Source organism: Theropithecus gelada, chromosome 18 (assembly GCF_003255815.1).
Source record: "Theropithecus gelada isolate Dixy chromosome 18, Tgel_1.0, whole genome shotgun sequence".
Taxonomy (NCBI): domain Eukaryota; kingdom Metazoa; phylum Chordata; class Mammalia; order Primates; family Cercopithecidae; genus Theropithecus; species Theropithecus gelada.
The window spans coordinates 43,410,544-43,430,427 of record NC_037686.1 but is presented as its reverse complement, the minus strand read 5'-3'; the positions used below and the strand labels follow the sequence as shown (position 1 = coordinate 43,430,427).

At 44.2% G+C, this 19,884-nt stretch overlaps 1 protein-coding gene across 3 annotated transcripts in view; it reads left to right on the top strand.

Moving 5' to 3' along the window:
• Nucleotides 1-2,005: 2,005 nt before the first annotated feature.
• The window catches only part of MAPK4 (mitogen-activated protein kinase 4), a 169,793-nt gene continuing 151,914 nt past the window's right edge, over nt 2,006-19,884 (top strand). For 2 of the 3 annotated variants that reach the window (XM_025365096.1, XM_025365093.1), the window contains exon 1: nt 2,006-2,171. The gene's annotated coding sequence lies outside the window, so the exon portion shown is untranslated. The remainder of the gene's footprint in view (nt 2,172-19,884) is intronic. The other variant, XM_025365095.1, reaches the window with a different exon arrangement.

The following is a 19,884-nucleotide window of genomic DNA, read 5'->3' as shown; positions in this document are numbered from 1 at the left end:
AACTTGTTTCCTGATAGCAGCAAGGAGAACAGGAGAACACCACTACCCGACAGCGGAGAGCCCCAGACAGATACTCGCTTCTTGTTCATTCCCCCGCTATTGTACGGTAATGGGCACTGATATTAAATATGCATATTTCACAGTCTCTTGTCCCACGATTTGGAGGATGGCCATTCACTATGCATGAACCACTCACTCATGCTCATCACACAGAGAAAATTACATTTTCCCAGTTGCCCAATGGAAGAGATAAATTATCTCGCGTGGACAAGCACATTGCTCTCAAGAGCAGCTTCCAGACTTAAGACAAAGAGATTTAAAAAACAAAAACAAAACAAAACAAAACAAAAAAAACCACGCTGGAAGGGACTCTGAGCTTTCCAGGTGTTCTCGGGGGTCAGTCTCTTCATTCGGACTCACCATATCTTCACTTTGCACTTAGTGGGTTTAAAGTGGTGGGACATTTGTCCTTCTGCTTCTTTTGGATTAAATGAGCAGCCTTGGGCCTCTTATTCTTCCTTCATAGAAGAGATGTTATAAAAATGAAAAAATCAACACAAAACATTTCATATTTATGCCTACTTGCTGAATTGGTAATACTTGTAATGAAAATCAAGGAGGCAAAATGTTAAAATGTTCTCTTTGGGGAAGACACATTGGAATCTTACCACAGATGTACAGACACTTGCTTGCTACACACTACTTCCTTATCCCTAACTATTATCTGAGGTTAATGAAGGTCCTGATAACTGCGGTCTCTAACTTAGCATATATTCCTAAACCTACTACCTGCACACATAGGAGTTGCAGCACAACCAGGTACTAATGGCAACTAACATTCATTACCCTTCATACCACCATCACTGTGCAAACCTTTAGTGCATTTTCCAATATGATGCCACAATCCTTCATTTTTATGTTTTTGCCCACGCTAAAATTCGACAGCGAATTCTTGCAACAATTATTAAGCGCCTGGAATTGCATTAGGCTCTGGGGGTAGAGGTGGGGGACGAAGAGGGAATAAGCGCAGTACACAGCAGACCTTATTAAAGTGCCAAAACGCAGGTCTCACTCGGAAGGCTTTGGGAGTTGGGAGAGGAGAGAGCTCATGGGCAGCTAAAGCCACCAGCGACCTCATTATACGATATTTAGGTTATCAGACTTTTCTATGCCTCGAAAAGCAGCGCCTTAACCATTCCAACGGGACTCACCGCGTTCAGTGACGCCCCTCATTGGTGCCCACAGCTTTGGGCTCGCTGAAGGCACCACAGAAGCACCAGTTATTACCAGTGTTAGGGACCAGTGGCTTCTCCTGTCCCTTTCCTCCGGATCCCAAAGTGTTGGTTCCCTTTTGTTAGTTTTATTCCGGTCATGCCAGTGAGCAAAGATTCACAGCCCAGGCGGCCCGCTCGGAATCTGAGGCCGGCTGGGGACCGGTACACGTGGGCTTCGCGCCCCCTCGACCCTCGGCCCGGTGCCCCTTCCCGAGCGCGCAGGTCTCCCCGGTTCCAGAGCCCACCGGTCCCCGCCGGCTCCTTCTCCCCACCCACCCTCCCACCGAGCCACCGGCGGCTGCAGCAGCGCGGGGCTGGCGGGGCGGCGACCGGGCTCAGGCGGATCCCCGCTTCCCGCCTTCCCGGCGCCCCCTCCCTCCCGGACGCAGCCCGAGGATCCCCCACCCCCGGCGGGCGTGAGGACTGGCGTCTGAGTGACTGGAGCTCTACCGCGTGTGCCTCGGGAAGGCCAGGCTACCCCCGGACGGGGCTCGGCTCCCCAGGTGAGCTCGTCTCCGCGGGGCTGGGTCCGGGAAGGCCCCGGGACCGCGCGGCCGAGCGGCCTGGAGGCTGCTGGAGGGCAGAGCGGGGCGCGCGGGAGGCGGCCGCCCCGCGGCGCCCAGGGCCCGGCTCCCCAGCGCCACCGCCGCAGCAGGTGGGGGCCCAGCGGGTGGGGGCGGGGCCCGGCTCGGGGCGGAGCCGCGGCAGCGGCAGCCCAGGCGGGGGCCGGGGCCGGAGCCCGAGCCCGAGCGGGAGCAGCGAGCCGGGCTGTCGGGGCGCCCGCGGGAGCTCACCGCGCGCCAGGGCTGGGACCGGCCTGGCCGAGCGCGCCGGCGACGCGGCCGCAGACAAAGGGCAGCTCGTGCCCGGGCCGTCGCGCTCTCGGGCTCTGCCTCGGTAAGTGGCTCCCCCTCCGCTGGCTTTCTCCTCCCGCCGCCTGCGCCTCTTGGAGTTCGGCGGGCTCCGGAGAAGCGGAGAAGAGATGAGACTTCCTCGCACTGTCTGCCTCCCCACCTCACCCTAACAGTAAGCCCCCCAGGCGAAGCCACTGCCAAACTAGCGAGTGTCCGAGCGTCGGGGGTCTCCCGCGGGACCCGCCCGGCTGCCCTGGGTGACCTCCTCGCCCGCGGACCGCGCGCCAGTGCTGTCCCCGACCCGTTTGGGATGGGAGGTTGCAGCTGGGCTCCCTGCGGTGTGTTTAGGGGAGGAGGACGCAGGGGCCGGGCCCCGCGAGGGGACCCCACCCCCGGAGACAGTCCCGAGCGCTTGGGGTCGCCGAGGGGCGGTTCACACTGCGAGTTCAGATTTGGATCGCGGTTGCGGGGTCTGCCCCAGTCCCCGATTATCCTCCCCTCCAGCCTCTCCCTTCCTTGTTCAAGGGTTGATACAGAGCCCTCTTCCCTCGCCACCCGACCGAGGCGTCCACACTCCCGGTCGGTAGCCCCTGGGAGAAGGGGAGTGGGGGGACCCCGCCGCTTTCCCCGCCCGGCGACCCAGAGCCCCAGCCTGCTGGAGAGGGCAGCGGCTCGGGTTTGACGTCCTGGGTCCCGGGCCGGCTCCCCCAGCCTCTTCCTGGGTTGCTGTCTATCAGAAAAGCAATCGCAAGTCCGACCGGCTTTTGCTTTTGTTCTGCCTGCTACTCGCTGGAATCGTAGGTAAAGCCGGGGTGGGCGGATGCCCCGGGAGGGGGCTGTGGCGGAAGTTCCAGGTGCGGCCCCGAGATGACCATTGGAGGAGGCGGCTGTTTCCCGCCCCTGGGTGGGGAATGGATTCTGATCGCTAATCGATACCTCGGAGCCAGCAGTGGGTCAGCAGCGTCCGGAAAGAGTGCAGCGGCCGCGTACTGTCACGCGCCTCTCCAGCACTCTGGAAAGCACTACCTCGAGACGTGCATTTCCATTCATGGATCTGTGCCTGGTGGTTGATTAATGTCACCCCTGCCTGGGTTCTCTAAGGAGGAGTGTCCGCAACTGTTCAATAGCCATTTACTGGGAGGTTACTGTGTGCAAGGCAGCTATCTTACAATAACCTTAACGTAAAAGATACTTATTGAGCACCTACTATGTGAAAAGCAGGTATACCACAAACTTTTCAATTGAATAGATACGTATTGAGCACCTACCCCGTGCAAAGGTGAAGTGTCATGAGGTTCTCAATGTAACAGATATTTATTGAGTACCTACTATGTTCAAGGTAGCTATGCTATGATCTTATTGTAATAGATATTTACTGAGCACCTACTTAGTGCACAAGGCTTTTTTGCTGAAGGGTTGCCCAGTGTACTTTTGGGGTACAGATAGAAACAAGGGAGAGAAAATATAATATCTTCTGACCCTTGAGTCTTCAACTCCTTTAGTGACCTGCATTTTAACCTTTCCGAACCGCTTGTGTGGTACATGAAGGGCTGGTCGTCTACACTTGAGGGTACACTTCTATGCTTGAGGGTTTGTCAGCTAGGAGCAGGGCTGAATAGTAAAAAGTCTTGCCTGGAACCTCTTTCCAATTCAGTTTCCTTGCATTAGAAAAGTCAGTTTCTTTGTGTAAAGCTCCATGGAGTTATCACAGGGAATCGAAGGGCCATAAGGCAAAGCCCTAATGCTCAAAGGGACAGAGAATCTGTGCTGGAGACAGACAGATGAAAAGACACCTTCTAAACAAGGAAGGAACCAATGGAGGAAGGGAGAGAGAAGCATGAAGACAGGGCCAGCTGAACCTTCCAGCCCCTCACTCCAAACTGATACCAGTGGTGTTGGGGTGAGAGAGTCTTTAAGTCCCATCATTGCCCATGGCTGGGGCCCTAGGACTAGAATTCAATAGTTTTCCTGCTAAGAGATTTGATGAATCTGTTACTCTGATAATCAGGATCTTGAGATGCCCTGGAATATCCAGACTGGCAAGAAAATCATATCCATTAGCAAATATTTGAGTATTTACAATGCAATATAGGCATTTATCAGAGAAATGTAGTCTAAGATGTAGTCTTTGTCTTAAAGAACTCTGGTTCACGAGATAAACATGTAAAATGACAACTTGGGCAGCATATATGAAAAGCCAGGAGCAAATTCCTCCTGGAATTTAACCTGAAACATACTCTCACCACATGGAACTGTGGTTTTTCTCTCATCAGACATTGAGAACTCTCTATGTGCCTTGTATGTTTATCTTTTTGCCTTGGCCTCTGGAAATTCCTGGTAACAGCTTTATCCCAGCTTCTTGGTATAATGATTTTTTTCTCCCTAAATTATTTCTGAGACCTCCTTTTTAAATTGTTTATAAAAAAAAAAAACTATATTACAGTATTTTTGTTGTGACCTTGAAAGCCTCTCTGAAATCTTTTCTGTAAGTAAGCCCGTTATGAAAGATACATAGAAAATATGGTAAGTACTAGACGAATGCGCTGAGAAGAAAAGAGGGAAAAGCTGTCAGGAATTGACAGAGAAAACAAATGGGCTTTGCAAGATGAACTAGGATTCAGATGGGCAAAGACAACTAACAAAGACTTTCCTCCCAAATTGAGGGAAATCGTTTTGGCAAAGGTGTCGAGGAAAACAAACTGTCTTTAGAGTAGTTTAGGCATTTGCTAGATCTTCCTCTGGAATAGTTTCCTTTCACTCAACACACAAGTGCTGCTGGAACATTTTACTGTGTCAAGGACTATGCTAGGTGTCAGGTGGGGGGCATCACCCAGAACCAGTTGAGGTTCAGCATGATCCCACAGCTGGCAAGGACCTTGGTCTCCTGTCCTGGCTGTGGGGTAGCACTGCCCTGCATCTTAGCCATTCTTTCAAGCATTCCTGGAGTTTTTTTCACCTGAGCTGAACTTGACTGTAATCTTCTTCAAGGCCAAGAATGTGACTTTTTTTTTTTTTTTTTTTTTCCTCTGCATCCTTCCCTCCTTGCAGGCTCAGGCAGAAAGAGTCGCCAGGGTAGGTGACACTTATTTTAGTGACCTCTATTGCCCATTTCTTCACCCCTTCCCGGCCTCATCAGGGCCTGCTGTCTGCTCTTCCTCTCCATCACTTTCAGCTGTTCAGAGCCTTTTCACTGTATGAAAACTGGTCTCAGGGGAAAACCAATCTGTCATCAGTCAGTTTCTCTTGAATATGAATGTAGGTCACTGTGTTCTCTCTTCCAGGGGTCTTTGCACTTTAAGCCTCATTATGGAATGAAAGGCTGTGTTCACCATGAGACGATGTCAGGCACAGACAAGTGGGTGTCAGAGGTAATTGGGGAGGCAAAGTGCCTTTCCTGGTGCTCCTGAAACCACCACCTCCTCACGTAGCCAGTCTTGGCAAGGGTCCTTGCAGTCCCATGATTCATGAATGTCTGGAGGCTTCGTTGCTGTTTATCATGGTGCAGTGGTTGAAGTCAGACAGTGGCTCTCTGTGAGCCACCTGCCAGCTTGGCCCTCATACATTCCACTCCAAAGTTTAAAGCTTTATTGTTTGCAGGGAGAATCCTTGCTTCCTCACCTACATGTGCCCATTATTTTAAGGCAGTGATTCTCAACCTGGGCGCTGTTGATGTTATGGGCCAGATAAGTTTTTGTTGTGGGGAGCTGTCCTGTGCATTACAGGATGCTTAACAGCATCCCTGGCCTCTGCCCCCTAGATGCCAGGAGCACCATACACCAGCCTGCTCCCCAAGTTGTGACAACCCGAAATGTCTCCAGCCATTGCCAAGTATCCCCTTGGAAACAAAATCACTGCTACTTGAGAACCACTGTTCTAAGGGTTATTGGTTATTATGTATCATGCCATATAATAGAGGCCTTATCTAATGTAATTCAATTCTTTTCAATAAAGAGGAACTAATACATGTGTAATTAACATGGCAGAACTTTTCATATAAGTAATTTCATAAATTAGAATAAATACCTCTTTTTTCAGGCCTCATATCCAATCTGGTTATTATATTAAGTTCATCTTTTGAAGCATGAAACCTCAAATTCTTCTTTTTCTAGTGTGGCTGATTTATATACCAGAACTGTGGGTAGCAGAACTGCCTTACCCACGAGATCTTCCCAGCCTGCTACTTGGGCAGTGCCTGGTAACCACCAGCCGGGGAGGAAAATGGCAGAAGAGGATTCAGTTCAGGTGGACTTGGTGCTTATGTAATTTGATGGACCCTCTTTAAAGAAAAGACAAAATGATAAGGGGAGCACATTGCTAGGGCACCTCCCAGGCCTCGGAAGGGTCTGGTGAGGACAAATGATGGGCTCTGAATTTAAGTTTCATTAGCTTCGTGGGAAAACAGCCTTTGGGAAAGGTTTTGAGGAACGACTGGACAGCTGTGTCTGCAAGAATAGAAAATTAGTCCTACCTATGACTGATAGGAGCTAAGAGAAACTTCTGAAAGTGTTGACTTAAATTGAGAGCACAGATCAAAATGGAATTGTTAAATCCGGGGTGACCTGTACTTCTGTTAACACCTACCCTCAAAAGTAAGAACTTCCATATCGTCTGCAACCCCAGGTCCACGTTAGCAGCATCATAGGTGAAATGAGGGGCAGGGTTCATTCCGGTTTAGCAGGAGGCTCTGTGTTCCCCTAGTGGGTAGTAGTAACTTACTGCACCTTATAAACGAGGTTGGTCAGTGCTGAAGTTATTGCCTCGGGAAGTGAATGAAACTCTTTTTCAGGTCACTCTAATGGTATTTGAAGAGTTTATAATAGGAGTACATTGATTCAAACTTCTCTCTTGGAATACCTGAGCCTGGGATGAGACGTCCTTGCATTAAAACTGGCCAGGCAGGAAATACTTGCCCCCTTATTTTGGGGGGACAAGTAATTTAAGTACAGTCATGTGCTACATAATGACATTTCAGTCAATGAAGGGCTGCATGTGGGACTGTGAAACTGTAAGATTATAATACTATATTTTTCCTGTACCTTTTCCATGTTTAGACGTATTTAGGTGTACAAATACCATTGTGATACAGTTGCCTACAGTGTTCAGTACAGTAGCATGCTGCACAGAGTTGTAGCCTAGGGGCAATAGGCCATACCATATAGCTAGGTGTGTAGGCTATTCCATTCAGGTTTGTGTAAGTATGCTCTATGATGTTCCCATAACCAGGAAATTGACTAATGATGCATTTCTCAGAATGATGTATGACTGTATGAATTTAAGAACTTAAGATAGTAAGGCTTTACAAATGAAACTATAATTCAGACTTCTCATAATTCATCTTTTTCCTTAGTTTAGATCACCTTAGCTTCAGTGAGGAAGACAGTGTTCTAATTGTTGCTTTAGTGTAGAAATGTTAACTATAAATGCCTGGCCCTGCACAAGACTGATCTGGCAATATATCAATGTCTAGATTTAACAAAAATTAAAAATAAGAAATAAGAAATATTCTACATGAAGATTTGCTGTGGTAGAGATTTCCTTTAAAGCATTGCTCGTCTTTCATTTGTATTTAAACAGGTTTGATTTGTATAAAATTTTTCAAGTTGAGACCTGTTTGGAGATTTTGGGTCAAATGTGCACACAGTCACAGAAATTAGACCTGAAAGAGATTTTAGGGGTTTCTGGACAGCCCTGCTTGCCCGTTGAATAATTAGAGAAACTGAGGCTGCGAGTGGTTAGATGGCTTGCTAAGGTCACACAAAGATCAGCTGGGAGGCTGGGGCAAGGAGCCAGGAGCTCACCCCATCCCCTTGTCACTCAGTGCTGCTGGGATACCGTTCTTCTGTCTTCCTGGTTGTAGAGTGTGTCGGTGTAGGGAGACTAGGCAGGAAAAGGGTTTGATAACTTGTCTCATTTCCAGGGCACTGACCCTCAGAGAACCACTCATTAATTCAAACTGATTACATCTATGCCAAAGGTGTGTGTAAACACAGGCAGTATTGAAACAATCACAGAAAAACTGAGACGGTTTGATTGGTGGAATGAGATTATTTTATAAAAACTTCTTTTATTGCTTTTTTGTATCATCTTTACAGTAAATAACTAGAATGAAAACATTTGTCTATTTAAAAAAGTAATATGTATTCATTATGGAAGGTGGCAAGAATAATAAACACATTCTACCTGTGATCCTTTGATACTTTAATCTCAATCATATTTTGCTATGTTTATTTTTAGTGTGTTTTTAAGCTCATTTTCAAACTCATTTGAACAATTCAGACCATATTGTACATACAATTTTAATTGTTCTTGCCTTTTTTATTAGAATAAACAATGTATGTGTTATTGTGAACATAATTTTTGTGAACATAAACTCTTTGTGAACATAATTTTTTTGTGTCTTTCCACAATGTCAGAGTTTTATTGATGCTATTTTTTTTTTTACTTTAAATTCTGGGGTACACGTGCAGAATGTGCAGGTTTGTTACCTAGGTATACATGTGCCATGGTGGTTTGCTGCACCCATGAACCTGTCATCTACACTAGGTATTTCTCCTAATTCTCTCCCTCCCCTAACCCCCACTCCCTGACAGGCGCCGGTGTGTGATGTTCCCCTCCCGGTATCCTTGTGTTCTCATTGTTGTGAACATAATTTTTAATGGCTGCAATCCTTAGAAGCTTGTTAATTTACCACAACGTTTTGCTATTAGTGAACATTAAGTTTGGTCCTCATTTCTCCCTGCCATCACTGCGTGAGCAACTTTGTGTCTGTGCTTTTTCTACAATTTGGATTGTTTTCTTGGTATACATTCCCAAAGAGTGAAATTACTGAGCCAAGGATGTGTGTGCATTGTGTTCAATGGCTTTACCAAAACGGTGTACCAGTTTACCTTATATTGATAGCATGCTACAAATGATGAAATTTCACCACACCATTGATAACATACTTGTTTTTGTAATTACTAATATGACAAAGTAAAGGTGTCTTTATTGCTTTCATTTACATTTTGCTAACCAATACAGCTAAACATTTTTCTATAGGATTTTTTTATAAAACTTTCTGTGTGTGTGAGTGTGTGTGGTGTTTTTTGTTGTTGTTGTTTTGGTGAATTATCTATTTGAGTGTAGTTTTTTTTTAAAAATAACCTTTCTATAGAAAGTCATTTGTCAAAAGGAAAAACAATAACCTCTGATCTCTTAGGTATAGTGGCTATTTTATAAGGAATTCCATTCAACCCTCATGCTCCATGATTCCAACATCTCCAGTGCCATGTTTCAGGCTAAACATTTTGTTCTTAGTCATAGAGCTGCTTGTTAGTTCCTGAAGCAAGCTTAGATGGAGAGACAGTTGACAGCATTTTTTCTTTTTCACTGGTACGTAAAATAATAGTGCTTCATATAATTAGTGATATTTAACATTACAGGACATTTGATAATTTGAGACTTTGGATAATCATAATACAGATGATGAGTTCAAGAGAGAATTTTTAATTAACTTCTTAAGGTTTTCTGGGGTATCAGCAATAGTGGGTCAATTTTGGGGCCTCAGATTTTCTGGATCACCCAGATGACATGAAGCCAGACTAGTTTACTTTTTGTTCTCTCTTACTTCTAGGGTCTATCAGGGGGTGTCCAAGGGAGAGAATACAGTCATGGGTTCTTAGTTTCTGATTCTGGTTGGGCCAGTAAAGCCCCTTCCTCATCCCTCTTTTCCACTTAAAACTAGAGACAGAAAGTAAAAACCATGGCTTCAGGCTGCTAAAAGCCTAAAACGAAATGAAACAGAACAACAACAACAACAACAAAATAAGGTGGGTTGGACAAGCTTGAAGCTCTTTGGGGTCCTACTCTAAGTGTAAAGTGGTTTACCAGGCCTTAGAGAGGCCCTGGCCTCTTGATTCCATGAGGCCATCAATGCGCTGCTCAGCTTCCTAGCTTCCTGTTTTGGATTGACAAGCCCCTCCAACTGGGTAAAAGTGGCCCCTAGTACTGAGGCCCACATGTCTAGATCTATTTCTTTTCTCACATCTTAAACCTGAAATTCCTCCCTATCTTGTTAGCTTTGTGGTGCTTTTAGGAAGGTTTGTCATTTGTTGTTAACCTCATCCAGCTTTCTTTGTTGTGTTCACTGGGAAAGTTGGCTCAAATTACCCAGTTCACCACTGCTGGCAGGAGGTGGGACCCAGTCAGATCCATCTTAGAGACTGACAGGAGAGAAACACAAGTGACCAGCTGCTCTTTGCCTGACTGTGCCTAGAGAACTTTATCTACTCCCAACACAACACCCTAGTTGCAGCTGGAAAGCAGAAGTTAGGATGGATACATTTCCACTAACTGGACATAGCCACATGTAGATGTATTTCCTTGCATAAATGAGACTAATTCCTCAGGCTGTTCCTAATAAGGCAGGTGACCTGGCTGAGAAGGCAGTCACAGGAGTGCTACCTGGAGCCCCATCTCTAACCTGCTTCTTTCTTCTCACCTATACTGTCCTGCAAAAGATGAGAATTTAGTACCAAGGGAAGTGTTGAGGCAGGAAGATGCTTTCTCTTTCAGCAGCTGTTAAGAAGTAAAAAAATGTAGGCTGTATTTTCACTGGGCAAGTTCCTTCCATTCAAACTGGACCCCAAAATGTTCATGTTGAAGGCAGAACTTCTCTTCCATGACCCAGACAATTCCTTGTAGAGGCTGAACCATCAGGTCCAGGCTAAGAAGTCAAGATAGCCTTTCCAGAGGACTCTGCTTGATGCTTGGAGCTTGATGTTTGGAGCTTTATGATAGTTTCTGGCTTTTAGAAGCTGCATGCTCGACCACGTGTTCTTGGGATCAGCAGCCACATCTATTTTCCCCTTACTTCCTCCAACTCTTCCCCCAACTTTCAAGAAGCCAGAGAAGTCTACAAAAAGGAAAGTGTATTTCCTGAGTTTGAAAAGGTTGGACAAAGGGAGCCTGAGTGGTGGGAACTCCTCATCCTCCACCTTACCACACCCTCCATTGGCTTTTGGGGTGTGGGAGTGGGGTGGTGGTGGCTTTTATTTTTATTTTTGAGTACCTTTTTCCCTGGAAACCTTAGAGCTGAGCTATCCTCTCAGAAAATCACTGTCTGCCCAGGGAACCACATTCTCTCCCCTCACCCTTCAGGCATGTAGTCATTGGGTAAAGAGAAGGAAGGTGTGGGTGTGCCCCTCTGGAAAGGGCCCTGTCTTAGGGGGAGGTATCCCCACTGACTTTCTGGAGACTGCCCTATACCATGGAGCCTTTTATGTATTCCACAATAATTTACCCTGCTGATTTTTAATTTCACAATATTTCACACATAGGAAGGACTATAGATAAATTAGTCTACCATATTGCTAGAAATAGAAATCCTCCAATTAGATTTCAGTAACTGTCCATAAAAGAACAAATCTGTAACCCCACTCCCAGGTAATTCTAGACTGTGGCCGATCCTTTGGAAGAAATGATAAATGACTTAATTAATTTTGAAGAGGCAAATTTTCTGTTCTCCTGGAAAATGTGCCCTTCCGTGATTATTTTTGGAGGCAGAATGATCAGAAAGCCCTACCAGCCATAAGAATTTATGAACCATGACATTTGAAAACTTTCAGCCTGAGATGAAGTAAATTAATTCCTCTAACATGATTCACTTTAGGTAACTTGGGCTCTTTTATCAGTAACTTGGGCTCTTAAGGTGATTTTTCTAAAGAGGTATAGTTATTTGAGAACCATCAGGGCCATTTACTGTATTTCTTTTGTCAAATTTTCCATTTATGTGGATTTGAGTTTTTTCCAGTTATTTCAATACCATCTTGTCTGCTAATAAGAGATAATGTGCTGCCTTTTCAATAACATATGTGAAAGCCGCAGGGAGTTCAGACAAAGTTAGCTGAGCAAATTCCTGTACTTATCAGAGACCATGACATCACCTTCAGTATGCGGTGGGCTTTTTACCAAGTGTCCAGAACCTTTAAAGAACTCAGAATGGTGAAGTATTATAGCTCATTCACTAGAAAAAAAAGGAACAGAGAAGTTCAGAAATCTGAAATGATTTTATTTGTAAGAGGAGAATAAGGAAGATGATTACTGTAAATCACATAGGAAGAGAAGGTGAGAAATATGTAACAGTGGTGGACTGCTTGAGCTTTCCAGATCAGAGGCGAAAAAATGAAAAATTTCTTATGAATTATTATGAAGTTTCAATGCCTACAGTGTAGGACTCGAAGAGGGCTTTAACGACCCAGCCATCTGCTGTGTAATAAAGCCAGTGAAATATGTGCCATCAAAATGACACAGAGAAGAACATTAGTGTACACGGAATAGGAGCGAGAATTTTTTACAGCATGAATGAGAATATATCTAGTAAGTAGTTCTGGGTATGTTGTGGCCTGAATAACTGTCCATTTTTCTATACTTTACTATTTTCTTGAGTTGAATGGAGACTAAGGACAAAAGAAAAAAGACTCAGGTCGTTCTTAAGTTTGTTGGGTGATTCCTAAGTGATAATGCTCTCAGTTGAAGTACTTTAGTTAAAAGCTCAAAGTCTTGGTTTCCAAATGTCTATACGCTTTCATTTTTCAGAAGTTATTCAGTGAATTTGTTAATTCTGAAACCTCTCCTTTCTTATGAGCAGTCTTTCTTCTGAGATTCTCATAAGATTCTCAATGTTATGAAATGAGAATGAACTAGAGGCAGTAAAAAATATCCATTGGCTTTTCTTTCCGGTTTATTCAGAAGCAGATCCCCAGAATCAAAAATCTATCCACCTTTTATGTGCTGAATTTTCTCCCTTCATTAACCAACAAACAACAGTGTTTTACTCTACAATTTGAGTTCAGGATTTGGCTTCCATAATATATTAAATAACCTTCTAATTTTCTCTTCCACCTCTGCTATTGATAATAAATAATAATCGCATTATTATTTAATTATCACCACCAAAAGCATTGTCAGATTTCAGTAATCTAAAACTATGTTGCCTTAAACTTAGATTATTTGAAATAAGATCTTTCCTCTCCAGTAATGGATACCTAGAAAAGCAGGTGTATAGCTGTCGATACAGGGGACACATGCAGGAGCATGTGCAGTTACGATTACGGGGCAGTCATAAGCTTTTTTCCTAGAAGGACACACAAGACATTGTTAGTAGTGATAAAGTAAGAAGTGATTGAGGATTGATGTGAGGGAAGGGATTTGTTAGTTTATATTTTACTATTTGATATTTTAAATAATCATAAGTAAATAAGGAGAGAATTAAGAAGGTGGAGAAAAAAGAAGCCACAGTTTATAAGATCCTCTTGTGAATTTAACCTCTAGACCAGGGGTCCCCAATCCCTGGGCCACAGGACCAGTACCGGTCTGTGACCTGCTAGGAACCAGGCCGCACAGCAGGAGGAGAGCAGTGGGCAAGCCAACAAAGCTTCATCTCTCCATACAGCCGCTCCCCATTGCTTGCATGACTGCCTGAGCCCGCCTCCTGTCAGATCAGTGGCGGCATTAGATTCTCATAGGAGCACAAACCCTATTGTGAACTGCACATGCGGGGGATCTAAGTTACATGCTCCTTATGAGAATCTAATGTCTGATGATCTGTCACTGTCTTCCATCACCCTCAGATGGGACTGTCTAGTTACAGGAAAACAAGCTCAGAGCTCTCACTGATTCTACATCATGGTGAGTTGTATGCATCTCCCACACCCACCCCTGTACACGGAAAAATTATCTTTCATGAAATTGGTACCTGGTGCCAAAAGGGTTGGGGACCACTGTTCTAGACTACTTTCTCATTAGAAATTCTGGTTTTTATTCATCATCAGACCAAAATCTATAGGAACATGGTCAATATAGTTCACATATATCCTCCATGGTTTTGTGTAACTTATATTCTGCAGCATTTTGTAAAGTCCTCTAATACCAATGTCTTCTTTGAGCCTCCTAGTGGCACTGTCTGGTATTTTGAGCCAGTATTGTATGATTTCCATTTTACAGAGGGGAAAACTGAAGCTCGGGGAAGATGTGTGGCTTGTCTTAGATGATATAGTTACTACCTAGTTCTCTAGTATTCCAGGACTAGAAGCCACTTTTGATTCCACATCGGTGTTGTTTTATCCCTGGTAAAAAGAATTTTGCTCTTTATTCTGGACATTCTTTTTTTAAATACTCCAAGCTACCTCCTCTCTGGTTTTGTGTCTTTGCATCTATTTCATTCTGTTTTGAATCATGGTTAGATGATTGTTTTCCTCATTAATTTCAGCAATATAGGCTGTCTCTCTTTTTGTAGCCTTACTGTGTCTAGTACATTATGGCACATATATTCATTCCTTAGTCTTTTCTTTTATTGAATTGGATTTAAGGTATTTTCTCCCAAATAATTATACATTTCTAGGAAAACAAAAGGAAAAAACGAAGCCCTTTCTATAAGACTAATGTCATTGTTCACAAGAGAATTAGAATCACATGGGGTTTGAGTCAGAAGAAAATCATCGAGAGTATTTATTCTCTTGTTTTACAAATGAGGAACCTGAAGATCAAATAACTTCTGAAGGTCCCACAGGAAATTAGAGGTGACATGGTATACAGAGCCCAGTTCTCCTCACTTCTAGCCGAGCCCTCCTGTTGCTGCAACAGTTATTACAGAGATTGGCAATCAAGTTTTAGATGAATGGTCAATGCTGCAAAAATCAGGTCATGCTAAATTGAAACTACAAATGTAAAGAGAGTTTTAAAACTCTCAAAAAGAAAAGGCTGTACCGAGCTTATTTTTCCAAGTTTTAATGAGTGATTTTGCAGCTCTACCTCCTCTTAAAGCAAACCTGCTGTATATAAACATCAGCATGTCCACAAAGGAATTCACAGCAGGAATCCTTGAGATGATAAGTATCCACACCAGGTGTGTTTGCAATAGAGAAAAATCACCCTCACTTGTTGGGTAAATCCAGGTGCACAGCATCAATGTGAAAGGAAGGATTAATGGTAATTTTTACCTCACCTGCAGCCTTCTTAAACTAGGAGCTGTTTCTGACCTGGTGAGTGAACTCCTCCTTCAGCAAGGAGCAGAGGCCATGGATGTGCTGTCTAATATTCATGGGTTGGAAACCTAATTCCTAATGCAACAGGGTTGGGAAGTGGGGCCTTCGGGGAAGTGTTTAGATCATGAGGGCTCTGTCCTTATGAATAGATTAATGCTGTCATAAAATGACTTAATGGAAGAAGCTTAGTCCCTTTCTTGCCTTTCTGCCTTCTGCCATATGAGGACATGAAGTGTCCTCTCCTCTGGAGGATGCAGGGTTCAAGGTGTCACCTTGGAAGCAGAGACTGGACCCTCACAAGACACTGAACCTGCCAGTTCCTTGATCTTGGTTTTCCAGAACTGTGAGAAATAAATTGCTGTTCTTTATACATGACCCAATCTCAGGTATTCTGTCTTAGCAGCACAAATGGACTAAGACAACACCTCAGTTCCTAAATTCACTCCTAGGCACCTGAGTGCTCAAAAGCTATTCCCAGTTTTTAAACATGCTGAGAACAGCGAGCTGGAAAGGCTTATTTTTTATTTTTATTTTTCTCTGAAGCCACCCCAAGGAGAAACAGCAAAAGAAATTCCAAAGAGGGAGACACTATCAAAAAGTGTAAGGCAAAGATTTCATGAGGAAGATGCCAAAAGCAATTGCAACAAAAACAAAAATTGACAAATGGGACCTAATTAAACTAAAGAGCACTGCACAGCAAACGAAACTATCAACAGTGAAGAGACAATCTACAAAATGGGAGAAAATATCTGTAAACTATGCATCTGACAAAGGTCTATCAATAACATCCAGAATCTATTAGGAACTTAAATGAATCAACAAGCAAAAAAGAAACCCATTAAAAAGTTTGCAGAGGAGATGAACAGATACTTTTCAAAAGAAGACATACACGTGGCAAACAAGCATATGAAAAAAATGCTAACATCACTATTCATTAGGAAATGCAAATCCAAAGCACAGTGAGATACCGTCTCACACCAGTCAGAATGGCTATTATTAAAAAGTCAAAAAACAACAGATGCTGGTGAGGTTGTGGAGAAAAGAGAATGCTTATGCATTGCTGGTGGGAATTTAAATTAGTTCAACCATTGTGGGAGACAGTTTGGTGATTTCTCAAAGAACTCAAAGCAGAATTACCATTTGACCCAGCAATCCTTTCTTTGGGTATATATCCAAAGGAATTTAAATCGTTCTTCCATAAAGACACATGCATACATATGTTCATTGCAGTACTATTCACAGTAGCAAAAAATGAGATCAACCTAAATGCCCATTAACAATGGGCTAGATAAAGAAAACATGGTACATATACACCGTGGAACACTATGCAGCCATAAGAAGAACGAGAAGATCATGTCCTTTGCAGCAATGTGGATGGAGCTGGAAGTCAATATCCTAAGTAAACTAACGCAGGAAGAGAAAACCAAATACTGCATGTTCATATATATAAGTGGGAGCTAAACATTGAGTACACATGAACACAACGAAACAACAGACACTGGGGCCTGCTTGAGGATGGAGGGAAGAGGGTAAGGATCCAAAAATTACCTATCAGGTACTATGCTTATTATGTGGGTGGCAAAATAATGTGTACACCAAACTTCTGTGACATGCAATTTATTTATATAACAAACCTGCATATATGCCCCGAACCTAAAATAAAAGTTAAAAAAACAAAAAATTCTACCAACATCTAATGTGAAAAAGGCATAATAGATTCCATTTTTAATTAAATAACATAATGAAATAACAAAGTGTCAGGTCTGTGGAAGTCCCTAGGACAGGATTTACTAATGAAGCAGTATAATGCAGTTTGTTTGAAGCATATTCCTTTTATGCCAAGCCCTGCTCTGGATTCATAGGGTCCTAGGTGGCACCAATGCAAGTAGGCATAGTTGGAAAGGACCTCATGAGAATGGAGGCCTCTACAAATTCAATTCAGTTTAACAAATAAAAGTAGGTGCTGTAGGAGAGTTACAGTAAAAATTACAAGACAGACCCTGCTTTCCTGGAGCTTGGAGCCTGTGCTGTGCTTTCCAAATTTGTCTGCACTTTGGAATCACCTGGGGACCCTACAAAATATTGATGTCTGTGCCCGGCTCACTGCCCTAGAGCTTGTGATCTGATAGTTCTGGGGTCTAGCATGAGGTTTGGAATGTTAAAAAGATGATTCTCAAGTGCAAACAAGTTTGGGAACCAATGGTATGTGTTGTTGTTCTCAACTTTGGCTGCATTAGAACACCTGGAGAATATATGTACCTGTTTGCATACACTCCCTACACACCATATGCATGTGTGTATGAGGGCTTGGGTTACACATTTGTGCCAGGCTGCAGTCCTAGAGATTCTGATTTATGTGGTGTGGGGTCCAGACATCAGTTTTATTTAAAACCCCAAATTAAGTGCATGTTAGAATCATCTGGGGCGTTTTAAAATATGGATGTCTGCATCTCACTCCAGAGACTAGGGTTTAATTGGTTTGCTGTCTAGTCTGGGAATCAGATTTTTTGTGAAGCTGCTTAGGTGATTCAAATATACAGCCAAGATTGCCATTCCCTGCATTAAGCAGCAAAAACACCAGGGTTACCTTGTGCACCAGGGTTACCTTGTGCTCAATAAAAATAAGAACACATGAAACAATAGAAGGGTTTATAAAAATGTTAGTGCTAAAAAAGTTGGGCATTTCTGGTTCTTTGGACATTTCCATAGGCCTGAATATGTTATGCTGTGATTTGGATGAAGGGTAGGCAGCAAAACCTAATAAATTCAGCTCACAACCACAGCCTTCATTGTGGCTACCAGTGGAACTTTGAGCTGAAACCGACAGCCAAGATCTTCCTAATTGCCCTGTTCCTTGTATCTGCAGTGATAGGAGTGGCACATCTGCCTGTCATACTCCTGATGTGTCTAACATTGTTATTTGGAGAAAAATAACCAGAAACTGGCTTCTGTAACATTAAGGAGCTCCAGCCATAGATTTAGCCTTAGGTGAACTCTGTGTAGTTCAGCAAGTGTCGACCGAGAGCCTACCCGCTGCCCAGGGTTCAACAGAGAGAGAGCTCCCTGGAGCAGCGTGCGTGTGTTGCCTGGTTTCCTTTGTTCCCTAGGTGATTCTTGTTTAGGCCAAGGAGTAAGGGGAGGGGCCATATTTCTGCATCTGGCCCCCAGGTGAATGCAGCTGTTTTAAATGTGAGAGGCTCAGCTCTCCTGGAAAAGGGGAAGTGGCCAGAGAGTTCATTGAAGCTGCTCATTGAATGAAATTTGAGCTGCTTCTAAGGGTCTTTGAAGGCTCCACACAAGTGGTTTTCAAACCTGAGTGTGCATCTGAATCACCTGGTGCACTTGTTAAACTACAGCTTGCTGGGTGGACTACAGATTGCTGGGGTAACCTCAGAGTTTCTGATTCAGTAGGTATAGGATAGGGTCCAAGAATATGCATTTCTAACGCCTGTCCAGTGATGCTGGTGGTGCTAGTCTGGGGACTACCATTTGAGAACCACTGGTCTAGGAGGAAGGACATAGTGATGGCAGATGGTGCCTGTATATGATTGTTGCAAATCTACATAATGGTTACAGCAAACTATAAGATTGATTGGTTGATTTTTTTTAAAATTATGAAACACCTACTGCATGCTAGGTATTGTGCAAGCTTTGCTGCTATAAGGAAGAGGAAGATGCCATTACTACATGAAGTGGTTAGTCTTGGGGTGAGTAATGGACTACTAAAAGGACAGCACAGTACTACTCCCATAATGCTCTGTAGAGGGAGCACCTGGGGCTTTCAGGGGACAAACATGGGCAGGAGGGAGCGTGACTTAGAGGAGGCTTCCAGGAGCACGTGATGTGTCTGGGAGGAATCTCGGAAGATGACCTGGTGTTTGCCAGGGGAAAGTGGGGCAGTATCCCTGGAGCAACATGGGCAGAGGTGAGAGAGAACATGAGCAAGCCTCGCATGGAGAACCATACGTGGCTTAGGATAACTGGGGTAAAGAATTTGATGGGGAGGGGCAGCTTAGTCTGGACAGGCAGGCAGAGACTGGAGCACAGTAGCTGGAGCTGATCTGAAGGCAAGGAAAGTCTTTGAGGGGTGTAAGCAGGAGAGGATGGTGATCAGATTTGCCTGCTAATTGCCTGCAAGTTGGAAAATGGACTGGAGAGAACATGCACGTGCAGGAGACACAGGAGACTGTCACAGGAGACCCCATGGGAAGTGATAAGGCTGCAGGGTGCATGGCCTGTGAATCATTTTGTCCTTGCATCACTCTCGGCCTCTGCTCAGGATTTTAAATACTGTGTGTGCTTTTGGAGTGGCACCAGGCAGAAACAATTACACTTCCCCAGCAGATGAGTTACAAAAATGCAACCACTTGAGAGGTATGTGTGGAAGTGGAGTGGGGCAGTCCCACCTCCTTAGCCTAGGTGAGTTTGGGGAGGAACTGTTCTCCGCCTGTTCTGTTTTCTTTTTCGGCACTAGCTGGGAGTCACGCTTCTACCTTGAGAGCAAATTAAAAGACCTGAGTCATAGCCCAGCCACCTGCTGGCAGCTACATTTCCCCACCTCCCAGGCCTATTCCTCTTCAATTTGGGGGCTTACCCAGGGAAGTCTCTCAGGTACCCTCAGGATGGTGCCAGACCTGGGCATTATGGAGTGAGTAGGGCTGTCCAAAATGGGTGAGACCCACTCCATGCCCATCACAGTTGCACACTAGGTGTGCATGAAGAAAATCAAGAAGA